Below are 12,721 nucleotides of genomic sequence, written 5' to 3'. Positions count from 1 at the left end.
ATAGCTGTATAATATTCCCATATGCACATTACTTTGAAACCCTGACTGATAAACTTGCTGATTATAACATGAAACATGTATTTGCTGATAAGTTGTTTTGATTTAAAATGTGTTGTGAGAAGCACTAAAAAATTTACCTGATCTAAATAAATGTAATGAATCAAATTAAATTACATATAAATACATACTGTTAATACACAGGGGTTAAATTGGGATTTGTTATGTGGGGGGGGGGGGGCTCTGTGGGGAGGGGTACTTCGAGGGGTAACATGTTTAATACTGATGACAGCAAAGCCACTGGTGTGTTTCAATGACATTCTGGACCTCTGATAGGATTTGATAAGTTTCAGCTTTAAAAGAGCATTTCACCCGTAGAAACATTAATCTTTATTGAAAGTGTTATATTTGTAGTCGAAATGTAACATAGATTTAGAATTTGGTGCCTATTTTACAGAGAAAAGGGGAGTTTGTAGTCTCATTCCCTCAACAAAGATATTGCACTTCCTTCTTTCAATGATGCAAAATGATGATTTTTACGTCATTGAAAGAAGGAAGTGCAACACTGAAGTCTGTATTTCTCCTGTCTCAGCGGCAACTGAGGAAATGATGCACGACCATTCAAAAACATGACTGGAGTTCTAACTATACAAAGCTTAATGCAAATGGGTGAAGTGTCCCTTTAAAGCTGTCACAGAGGTTGACACCAAATATTTTAAAAATAGTGTCTGATTTTAAATATTGCAAATCTATGAGTTTGACAATGAGTTATATCCAGTGTTATCCAGTTAACATACTGTAATTAAACGAGTGACATATACTTTAATCCTTTACAAATTTCAAGTCTTCTATTAAGTTTTCTCGACGTGGGCACCATTCTTACCTCTCTCTCTCTCTCTCTCGCTCTCTCTCTCTCGCTCTCTCTCTCTCCCTTCTCTCTCTCTCTCTCGCTCTCTCTCTCTCTCTCTCTCTCTCTCTCTCTCTCTCTCTCTCTCTCGCTCTCTCTCTCTCTTTCTCTCTCGTCAAATTATCCTGCACGAGAGCGCGTTCTTGAAGTTCAAAGGAAAAAGCGCGTGTTTTCGCGGCAATTTCGTCACCCAATTCGCGTCATTTGAATCGCCCCATGCTAGGACGCGTGTCTTTACATTGACTTAATCTGCTCGCGCAAATCCTTTATCTTGTTCCCTTGCTTCACGTTTTTCCCCTTTATTCTGCTCCAGACGGATAGCTTTGTCTTTGTTTTAAATCAATGGTGGGCATATAATATGCGCATCGTTACCAAATCACTCTTCTGCGTCATGCACGCGGCCGTTTCTAAATTTGAAGGCTGCAACCTCCGGATCATGTCGCATATGCGCGCTGCATACGTCATCAAGCCTGATTTATTTAAGTTAAATAAGCATTTCATTTGCAAGTCATAAGCATAATATAACAATTAACCATTAACTAAGAATAATAGTCAACATTATAATTGTTAATATTCTAAAATACGTTTTTATGACGCATATGCCGCCTACATATGTGACCTCTGAAGGCTGCAGCCTTCGGATTGAGAAACTGCCTGCATGTTGTCCGAGTACATATCAGTGATTTAAGAAATCATTAAGTATTTTTAAAAACCCGCACAAATTCGGAAGTTTGCAAATTATTTAAATTATAGCGTCTTGTTTTCATTAAACATAATAATAATTTTTCTTTGATATAATGGTTTTAAAAAATTATGAGATCAAGGGGGCCCTCTAGTGGTGCGGGGCCCTATGCAAATTGCGTACTTTGCGTATAGGAAAGACCGGCACTGTTTACTATCAGCTTGCTTACGCCAGCACAAACGCCTCTTTTGCTGTTAAAAATGTACTGTCTGGATCTGTTACTGTCGAGTTGTTTTTTACGATGCACCTTATTGCATATGCATTTGTTGGAGTTTCCCTTTCATACCCAAAATGTAAATATTATTATTTAAATATTATTATTTGTATTATTTAAAGAAATGACACAGCACGATTTACTAAGGCTTGCGCTGATAAGTTTGCGTCATTATTTAACGCCTAAAAAGCTTGTCTTAAACTCTCCACTATAATTGGTACATTGTGTTGGTCATCATGGAAATGAGATTTCCGCGGCTGTGTTTTTTAACGTGCGCCTTGTCTGTAAATTTCCACACCCATCCCATCCACTCCCAAAATGTGCTCTCATGCTAACTTGCCCTGTTTAGTAAATCTGGCCCGAAGTGTAAAATAAAGTGTAACCAAATTACAAATTATAAATAAATGTTTTATGTAGGGTGACAACCAGTCCCGCATAGAGCGTGCGCGCACAGCGTTCGAAGCCCAATTCATGCGTCCCGCAAATTGAGACCGTGTCACGCATAATCAGTGCTTGCTCAAAAAAAATGTTGGTCGCTCTATATCCTCGAGCCCTAGACAGCCAAACGAACATTATAGGGCATTATTTATATGCCATGTACACTGAAAAAAAATATTTTCAAAAAAAAAAATTCTTAATATGTTTGCCTTGTTTTCAGTAAAAAATATCTAAAAGTTCTTAGATTGGGATGCTTTTTCTTGATGAGCAGGGCGGCCCAAATAATAGGTCTGGTTTTTAGACCAAAAATATCAAATTTAAGTGATTTTGTGCATAAAACAAGCAAAAAAATCAGCCAATGGGGTAAGCTAAATTTTCTTGAATTGAAATGTTTAAGATTTTTTTTTTTTGCTTACCCCATTGGCAGATTTTTTTTGCTTGTTTTATGCACAAAATCACTTAAATGCAATATTTTTGGTCTAAAAACTAGACTTATTGTAAATGGGTCATTTTGCTCAACAAAAAAAGCATCTTAATATAATTTTTTGATATTTTTACTGAAAACAAGAGAATTTTTTTCTTAAAAATCATTTTTTGCAATGTAATGTGGTATGTGCTAGAAATGGATAAACCACTATCAATAAGTCTGCCCGTGGGTTGGGTGCACCACAGCACCAGGGAGTGTCCCACATTGTCCCTCAGAAACATACCCCTTGTACCCATTGGGCTTATTAGCAGGTGGTCACCGTAGTTTTATGCCTTTTTTCATGAGGTATTGCTTAGCCGACTGGACAAATTATTGTGCCACATTGCAAACCAGCGTGACTGTTGCACCCTAGACTAAAATGACCAGCAGAGATACTGTGTCTAAATATATTCAATATAAATATTCATACAGTATGAGCAAAGCATCCTTCATCTGTTTTGTTTGTAAATAAAGACCACTTGCGTTGTATTCTATATTTACATCGATGTTATTATGAAATGCCTTTAGGAGCTTTTTAAATATGGTAAATGTCAAGGCCAAACAGAAGGTTTAAAAGGTGAACATAAATCAGTGCTTGAAACAGTGTAGCTGCCAGAACATGTTTAGTTACTTACATTAATATCTATCATGCCTTTAAAAGGTAAATATTTTGTCTGTGCAGTATAAATACACATGCGGGTGTAATTTCATCCAATGTTGAACTGCTAGTAAAACAAATAAAATTGAAAGTTGAGCTAGCATAACAGTCATTCTAGTCAAAGTAAATGTAGTTGAATTTATAAACAGCAAGACAGAAAACTGTATAAGGAATGAGGAATATGTCAGCAATCCACAGGTGGTAGAGAAAAATTTAGATGGTGGTGAACTGTTCGAGCAAACCATCACAGCACACATTCTTACAAAAACACACACAAAACCATAATCCTGCCACCTTGTCATCCTGTAGCGCTGCCACCTGCTCAGAATTTCACACACGAATAGTCTATTTGATTGGTTGTAACCACACACACATATAAAAATGTTCAGCATGAATACTAGCCTGTTACTGAACACTACACAGTATATGCTTCATATTGTTTACATGAAAACAGTGCAGTGGTAAACGTTATTGTATTCCTCAATGCATTAGCTTGCATGTTTAATTTAGTGAGCATTTGAAATTAAACTATAATTATGTGTGCAGACGTATTAAAACTTAGCAATCAAATAATACGTTGATTCTCACAAAAACTTGGTTTTAAAAATGTCAAGCATGAAAATGTAAAAATTGCTTAAATTTACTTTTTTTCCCACCAGACATTGAAAAACAAAGTCTGGAGTAAATGGGAACATTAATTTAAAAACTTTTACTTATCATTTAACACTTTTTGTAACATAATTTAAAAAATTAGTCCTAAAAAATCTAATTACCGCAACAGTCAGAAAACATCAACACTGACATATTTTCAAAATGACATGACAAACCTGAAAGAACATAATTTGGAGATTCTGGACATGCATTTAAAATCAAAGTATTATGCTTCTATTAATTAAATTAAAATTTTATAAGCATCTGTTGCGGTAATGATAATCAAAATGAATGTAAGCATTCTGACAAGACAATATTTCAAATTAACTGTAAAAAAAATGATCTTACCTGGTAGCCATCTTGAAGTAACTGGTCCATGTGCTTGGTCACTCAAAATCAAACTTTATTAAAATTCTGTATGTGTGCTTAAACTGTTCATCAGGCATGGACACATAATTTTTCTAATTTTTCTTCATTATTATTATACATGAATATTCAGTAAATATTTTTTCTGTCATCTAAAGTAGTCTAGCAAAACATCCATTTATTTTTTTTCTTAATATTTTTGTCTTAATTTGATTACATTACAATATAACGCATGTTCAAACATAGCCGGACACATTGCGGTAATGAGAATTTCAGCAGAAAATGAGATAAAATTTACAATTATAAATTCTTATGTTAAAATCACACATTGTGCAAGGTAGAACACAGTATTGTGTTAATTCTGATGCTTTTTAATGTTACTATATTACACATTTTAAAGCTAAAATCATTAGTGCCGTGGTGTTTCAATGGTTTTGTGAGAATCACCCAATAAGTGATGTTAGAATATATTACTTCTGATTCGTTCAAAACTAAATTTGAGCATATTGTAATATGTGATGGCATTACATGCAATATAATCTGTTGTAAAGTTGGCAACATAGTGCAATATTTTATCTGCATGTTTTATGCATATACAGAAAATTTGCATACTAGGAACATAATACAAACACAGCAGCAGCAATTGTAAAGATATTTCTTAAACACCCTGCATGCAACACACTGCTCACAGGGCCGTTATTAAAATAAAACACAGGTCTTTAACCTAACTATGAAGTATGTTAACACTAGTAAGTCATGTAATCAGCAATTTACACAATGCATATGGTGAAGTCTCTCTGGTCCTATAATTCCCTCTCCCGTTCTGTCTTCATTCCATTGAAAGCTGCAGTAATGATTTGGCTATTGTATTGCAGCAGCTGGTCACTGTATCGCTAATCACATTTGTTGCCTTTAGTCTAGTGGGCCTTGAGTGCTTTTTGACAGCAGGAAAGTGCGCCAAATCACTCAAACAACAAAGTTAAAATGTACAAACAATCTAATCTAGGATTCTGTTTCACTTTTCTTGTGCTTGTTATTACTGGCATATCACCATAGAGTTGTTAGGTCATGTGGACATTTTACCACAAAAACTATTAAATGCTTTAAATGAATAGTTTAAAATAAAAAAGTATTATTATTATTTTATTTATTATTTATATAATAATTTTATTATTTTTTATAATGATTATTATACAATTATTTAAAGCAGTTGTTTATATGATTTGTTTATATGATTTGAGTGCTAAAATCTTCCAAATGTACAATCTTCAGACTATTCATCCTGGCAGGCTTCAAAACTAGAAGAGTTGGTGCAGAATGTTATTGCTAAGGTAGCAATTTTGCAGACTGACTGGATTTAAATCTCATTTGCGTATATGTAGTCAAATATGCTGCTTCAAGACGTGCCGCTCCCGGTTTGACATCAGTAATGTGACCAATGTGAGAATTGCTGTAACTGATGTCAAACATGACAGTAACCATTGTATGTAAATGTGTTTCATGGAATATAGAAAGTTGTATAGGTTTGGCGTTATATTAAACTAAATACATTTTGACTGACTGCGACAAACTGGCCACCATTACAGGTGTTTCTCTACCTTCACTGCAAAATATGCTATATCACTATATGTACACGTAGAATCTTCCATTAGCAACGCAAAAGCCATAGGTTCGAACCCAGGAAACACACACACGTATTGATAAAAAACTGATTGAATGAATGGTAAGTTGCTTTGGATAAAAGTGTCTGCCAAAGGCATAACTTTCCTGGCTTGTCTTTCTACTTTTAAAGGGGCCCAAAAGGATTCTGAAGCCATTTTCTATGCTATTATATATTTACAGTCAAAGTATTTTCTTGTGGTCCACAGTATTTATAGAGTAACAATGGTTTGGAATGATATTGAGAAAAAAAATAACAGAATATTCATATCTGTGTGAACTTCTCCTTAAAGATCTCTCATGCACATACATATCCATATGCCAGCCTGTCAACCATACACATTAAATTAACATTACATATATACCATTTTGGGCTAAAACCTAAACAAATCTTACAGAAAACCTTTTACATACAAACCATTCAACGGTGAAGCGGATGTATGTTGTGATTTCATGTATTATTCCTCTACCGATTGTACCATCTCACCTGGTAGAGCTAATGTAATCATTGTGGTGACATTTGGTAAAATGTAAGTGAAACCTGACCCCCTGACACACAAAACTGTAAAGACAAAATTTCCTTCAATTTACAGTATATTTGGAAGGGTACTGGATGATAGCAGCCTCAAGATAGCAGAAATCTTATTTGTCATATTTGTGTCAGATTTTCTTTTTTTTATCTGTTCTTGCTCATGCATTATTAACTCATGTAGCAAAGTCCTCTGGTATCCAGCCAGTACCTGGTGTGTGTATGTCTAACCACTTCAAACCCTTCCAGCTCTCACAAAGACAACTCAGTATTGGGTGAGGGCCATAGCTTCTGCGCTCTATCATCATAAAAAAACAAGACAAAAAAAGAGACACTGCAGAGTCTCTATATGGAGAGATGTGCTACACTGTGGGGTCTTTGGTCTTTAAGGGCCATTTTATCAGACGTTGAAATGAGAACCTTCAGACTCTCCTGCAGGGGATGGAACGTGATAGCAATGTGATGAGATGGAGTTCAAGGAAATGTCAGAAGACCTAAAGCAAACCAAAGTTATTCTGGGTTATTCTAAACCCTAGGTTAATGGAATCCTGGGTTAATGTTTCACACTGTCCATTCTTAAAGGGTTAAGAGATAAACCTGGGTATTCATAATCTGACGTTTCACACTGTACATTCCTAAACCCTGGGTTAACATTTTTATTTGCATATTTGTGTTATAAACAGTCATGATTGGATAAAAAGCGATGTCAAACGGACTGAATTAAAATAGTGCACTGTCGCTTTAAATAACCGCTTGTCTCGCGTTTCCGTGTCAGTGACAGAACAGGTTGCAATGTAAATCTCTCTTGGATGTTTTAAGTCTCCTGTGATGTCATACTCCAATTCAGATTGTACGTGTACCTCAGTTTCTGATTGGCTGTCCGTTACTAAGCATCAAGTCAGAACATTCTAACCCCACTTCGTTTCCCATTGCATGCGTTTGGCACCGCAATGCGGTGCTAACCCTGCTTCGGGGAAGGGTTTCATAACCCTGGGTTAATTTCAGAGATAACCCTGCTTTTAAATTTTAAGTGTGAAACGCTCCTTAACCAATGGTTAAAAGCAGGGTTTAGAACAAAGATAACCCAGGGTTAAAGGTGCTCTAAGCGAATTCATGCGTTTTAGACCATACAATTTTTTTTGTTACATACAGCAAACATCTCCTCACTATCTGCTTGCTGCCTGTCCGCTGATCAAAATGTAAAAAACTGCAATCTCTGTAGACAGCCCAGGCGCCACAAATTGCAATAAAAACAAAGTGGCCAAACCTACCATCACGAAACATAACAAAGTGTTCCAGCCAATAAACGACAAGAAGGATTTTGGGGTGAGGGTTGTGCGCATTCATGAAAGCACGGAAGGAAGGGGGAGGACTTTGGTACGCTCCGATTGTTTGAAAACAGTTCAAACATCAACAAAAAGTGAAGTCACACAGATTCGCTTAGAGCGCCTTTAGATGCAGTGTGAAAAGCCCTATTGTGTTGTATAAGCTGACAAGCACTTTGTAATGTTTTTTTATTGGTTAAATATTTACAAAACCAACAGGCAGACATGGTGACTTATAATAATGATTTACAAAAAATGTAAAATCACAAAACATAGAGATACAAGGTTTTGAAAGAACAATATGCAAGTGTGAACATAGCATGGAATAAATCTGGATAATACAAGCCAAACAAACCAGATATGTATATGTTCTTGCCTACACAGTCATCTCAGTTACTATTGTACAAACTGCTAACCCCACAAATTAAATCTTAGGGATCTTCAGTTGGCTCCTTTTGAAGATAAGATTTTATAATTGAACACTGTTCTTACATCTAATTTGGATCATTTTGCTCCCTGCCCCTTGGTATACTGATGACCTGCGCTCTAAGATGGGAGCTTGCCGTAAACTGGAGCGCAAGTGGCGTGACTCTGAATGTATTTAATCAGTCATGGAAAGACAACTTGGGGGAATATAGAGCTGAAATTGAGTCTGCATGATCCGCTTATTTTTCTCAGATTTTATACTATAAACAGACTTCTAAAAGTTAATGTTGGCACTTCTTTACTCGTCTTAAATCAGTTGTGTAATGATTTTCTAAAATTGACAATGTTTATAAACTTATTCATACTGCACCTGTTTCCTCTTCTACATTATGCTCATCTACTTTCTCTGGCACATCCCTTTCTACCTTTTCTTAAATTGACTCTGAGCTGCTCACTAGGGAGGTATCACGTATACTGTAAAAGTCACCACTTGCTTATTGTTCCCCCTCCTACAAGCTTGTTTAAATCTTGTTTGGTTTCATTGTGCACTGCTGTTGTAAACGATTCCCTGCATACTGGTGTTGTACCAGCAGCACTGAAAACTGCTGCTAACACCTGTCCCAAAAAAAACTAATATTGATTTGGATAACTTAAACAATTTTCATCCTATTTCAAATCTTCCTTTTCTTGTAAAAATTCTGGAACGTCTTGCGGCTTTGCAGCTACACAGTCATTTTACAGTAAATAATCTGGATTTAGAAAATCTCATAGTACTGAGACAGCCTTAATCAAGGTCACCAATGATCTGTTATTAGCTTTAGATTCTGGTTCTCTTTATATTCTGATCCTCCTGGATCTTAGTGCCACTTTTGACACTGCCAATCACAATCTGTAACTCAGGCATCTGGAAACTGTCTTTGGTGTTTCTAGAGCTGTTTTAACATTGTTTAGTTCATACCTTTCTGACTGTTAACAGTTTGTATGTACTGCATGAGTGGATTCAGGTCTGTGTCTGGCTTTGTCTTTACGGGTGTTCCTCAAGGTTCAATCTTAGGCCCCTTATTAGAATTTACATATTTCCACTTGGATTGCTTTTAAGATCACTTGGGCTTTATTATCACTTTTATGCAGAAAATACTCAGAATTATATTCCCTCTAAGCCTAATCAAAATGTTTACCTTCCTTTTTAACACAGCATATTTCTAAAATAAAAACATGGATGTCACAAAACTTTTTAGGTCTCAATAGTGATAAAACAGAGGTCTTGCTTACTGGCACCCATCATCAGTTTTGTAAAGCTGGTTCACTATTTTTTAAATGTAAATGGCTCTTTTCTGGAAGTACAAACCAAATAAAAAATCTAGGAGTAATTTTTGATTTAAGTTTGTCTTTTGACCCTTATGTTCGGTACACTGTACTAATTATTATAAACTAATTTTTATTATCTCAGAAATTTTGCTAGACTCCACTTTATGTTATCTCTTTCAGTGACTGAAAGGCTTATTAATACTTTTGTGATTTCCCACATTGACTATTGCAATACACTTCTGTCTGTGGTTCCTAAATCCACACTTAAAAAACTGCAATGTGTGCAAAATTCAGCTGCTAGCATCCTGCACTGGCTTCCGGTCAGGTTCCATGTTGATTTTAAAGTATTTATGCATTGTCTGGCCCCCCAGTATCTGTCTGCCCTTTTAACCTTATACACACCCAAGCATCACAAGCAGGTCTACTGGCAGTCCCACAGACACGACTGCATTCGTCGTACTTGCCACGACTGCATTTCTCATCGTGCTTTGCCTAGACTTTGGAATGCACTCCCTCCTCTCATCAGATATGCACATAATTTAAGTATTTTTAAATCTCTTTAAAAACTATTTTTTAGGGTAGATTTTCCTTGACAATGCACTTCTGAATGGGGTTCCTAAATCCACACTTAACAAACTGCAATGTGTGCGAAATTCAACTGCTAACATCATGCACTGGCTTCCGATCAGGTTCCAAGTTGTTTTAAAATACTTAAACATTGTCTGCCCCCCCCAGTATCTGTCTGCACTTTTAACCTTAAAATTCAGCTGCTAGCATCCTGCACTGGCTTCCGGTCAGGTTCCGAGTTGATTTTAAGTCCTTATACATTGTCTGGCCCCTCAGTGTCTGTCTGCACTTTTAACCTTATACACACCTGTCTTGATTCTTTGTGTGTGTGTGTGTGTGTGTGTGTGTGTGTGTGTGTGTGTGTGTGTGTGTGTGTGTGTGTGTGTGTGTGTGTAGGTGCATATATACAGTATGTATAACTTGTTTTACTTTGTGTGTGTTGTATTCTTATTTGCTTGTTTCATGTAAAGCGCCTTAAGAAGCTAATTTAAAAGCGATATGTAAAAATAAAGTAATTATTATTATTATTATTAAATCTTGGTGCATAATTGATTTGCTATGCATTTGACTTGGTGGGTTGGCTTAGACAGGCACCTTCATAAAGATAACCATTTTGTACAGATTCTTTAGAAAGTTCTTCCAAAAAAATAATCATAAAAGAATTAATAAAAGATTAAGTGGAAATAAAATTCAACCCATCCAGTGAGTCATGATTACACATCCTGGAGTAGTGGGCAGCTATCACTGCAGCACCCAGGGAGCAACTTGGTAAAGGGGGGGACATTGCTCCAGGGCATCTCAGTCACTTCCTGCTGGCACTTTGAACCTGTGACTTGGGTTTCAAATACACCTCTCTAACCACTAGGCCACGACTGCACAAAAGATAGTAAAAGTGATAGTAATGTTGGGTTTGGAAAAACTTAAATTTAAATGGTATAGTGCAGAGTCAGGTGTTGTCAGGAAAAAGGAAACATTATTGGTGTTTCTAGCAATACTGTGCACACAGAACGAGGATGTGATTGTTAGATTTACTTTCACTTGTCACTTCTAATGAGTAGAGGCTTCGGCACCTTAATGACACAGGGTCTCTCATTCGGTCAGTCCCATAAAAACGCACAGTTGATTTGTGAGGGAACTAAACCAATCCGTATATTGCTTAGGTAGATCAAGGAAAACATTAACATCCCCTCTATAATTTATTTTGGTTTACACCTGACATGATAGGTTCATGGTTTCATTAACCCAGAGCTTATTTACACTTCAATCTAAAAGTTCTTTCTTCACACCTTGACTTTCCCAGATTTTGAGTTTTTTGGTTTCTTTAGAAGATTCAACAGTTTAAAAAAATCACTCTGCACACACACTCACCATGTCAGTGAAAACCTAGCTAAAGTCATTTCATTGTGATTTCTTATTTCCAAAAATCATCCTATATAACGTGAAGACCATTCTCTATAACCTTGATATCTTTAGTATCAACTGAGACAAGCATGTCATCAATTCAATGAATAAAATTACATTTCAAATTACATCCATGGCTTCTTGACCATCCTTTCCTTTTCTGAGTCCAGGTCTAGATACCATTTGGCCTTTGATACTGTAAGGTTGTTTGTGCCACCCATTGTCTTTGTGAGTTGGAAAATTAAAAGAGAATTTACGAGTGGCCTCCAGTCAAGGGGTAAAGCCGCCGGCCTGGGTATTGTTGGAGAAGCAGCAAGTCTAGGGATTTACAGCCTTGCAATCAGGCAGAGTTGGCTTTCTAAAGCAGGGGCCTAGCTCTTTAAAGAACAACCATAAACTCAGCCAAATGCTGCCACTTACTCTTAAGTAATTAAAACAAGCTGCTTCAGAAAGGGACCTTAAACTACCCCAGTGTGTGGGTTAGATTTAGTGCTCACACATCCCTCGCCCTGCCTAGGGTTGCTTCAGGGGTGCTGTAACTATTGACAGCCCCTAACTAACACACATATCACTTTTCATAGGGCCAGTCCTATCCAATGCTTAATGCTGAGCCTTCCCAAGGGATTGCAAATTTCAAAATTGGCTTTAAAGATAAGGGAATATTTGAAACTCTTCTGTAAAATATTTTCTGTTTCTTTGTAGTGGAAAAGGATCTGGCATGAACGAAAGTGTTCTACTAAGAACCTTCTTTGAGGAAAAAAATGATTCTTGGTCAAAAGTACCAAGCTTTGGGGTTCAAATGGAGTCGGGTCTCGTTTGGTACACATGATGTGACAATTCCCTCATTTTGGTCCTTACACAAAGGGACCAAACGTGTAACTTCAGAACAATTGGAATTGAAGTATAAAATGGTCCCTGTCCAAAAAAACAACAACAACAACAGCCTTTACATTTTGCAAGACAATTCAAAATGGCTTTTACATTCCACAGTACAATTTGATGATGTTTTATAATTAACTGAATTTCTTTCTGTCAATAGCCCTTAAATATGCTTGGATAGACTGAAG

Source organism: Misgurnus anguillicaudatus, chromosome 7, assembly GCF_027580225.2.
Source record: "Misgurnus anguillicaudatus chromosome 7, ASM2758022v2, whole genome shotgun sequence".
Lineage (NCBI taxonomy): Eukaryota > Metazoa > Chordata > Actinopteri > Cypriniformes > Cobitidae > Misgurnus > Misgurnus anguillicaudatus.
Note: the sequence above shows the minus strand (reverse complement) of the source record.